General features: G+C 41.9%; 1 protein-coding gene across 1 annotated transcript in view; it reads left to right on the top strand.

Moving 5' to 3' along the window:
* The window catches only part of LOC104950042 (histone deacetylase 7-like), a 232,818-nt gene that overhangs the window by 222,245 nt on the left and 9,658 nt on the right, over window positions 1-915 (top strand). The gene's annotated exons all lie outside the window — the stretch shown is intronic.

Raw genomic sequence — 915 nt, 5'->3', positions numbered from 1 at the left:
CACACACACACACACACTACACACACACACACACACACACACATACACTACACACACCACACACACACACACACACGACACACACCACACACACACACACACGACACACACACACACACACACACACACACACACACACACACACACACACACACACACACACACACACACACACACACACACACCAACCAACATATACATACCAGGAGCCAGGAGGTCTCTACAAAGTACAAAATCCGTATTCTATAGACTATTTATAGCCTCGTATTATGGCTAACTGTTGAATATGGATTTTTATGCAGTTGAACTTATCATTGCTAGCCTACCCTCTGCCCTTGTACTACTGACATCTTGAATGCGTATTTATTGTGGTGGGTCGTCTATTTAGTTTTATATACTTGCCCCAGCCCTGAGAGCATGGCCAGAATAAATGTGTTGTACTTCGCTATGATGCGTCGCGGAATAGAACCCTGGGAGTATATTTCGTGATTCTTTTTTTAGGAGGCCTTGCGCGCAAGCGGTGACTTTGAAGGGGAATTCACACTAGCGGACTGCGGACTGAAGTTCGATATGTCCCGAGTGCCTGAATCCCCCCGTCTCGCGTTGCGTTGTAAGGAGCGGAACGACGGTGCCGTTATGTGTAACTTTAAGGTCAATTAAACAGTGACTAGCCTGAGGTTAGCTGACAAGCCAATAATATAAGGTGCACCTTCTTATTTGTGTATTATAAGCTTAAATATTAACTTGCTTTAAGCTAACTTTACACAAATTATGTGTGATTTGGTTAACATTAAATAAAAAATTAAAAAAAAAGAAAAAAAAAAAAATAACATTTATTTAAGTCAGCCGTTTAAAAACTTTACACATCGCTCTACCATATGTATCAGGCGGGATTATTGCTGTTAGCGCTTAGGC

The sequence above is a fragment of the Notothenia coriiceps genome, unplaced genomic scaffold, assembly GCF_000735185.1.
Source record: "Notothenia coriiceps isolate Sejong01 unplaced genomic scaffold, NC01 NC01_scaffold00017067, whole genome shotgun sequence".
NCBI lineage: Eukaryota > Metazoa > Chordata > Actinopteri > Perciformes > Nototheniidae > Notothenia > Notothenia coriiceps.
This window is presented reverse-complemented; position numbering and strand designations above follow the sequence as displayed.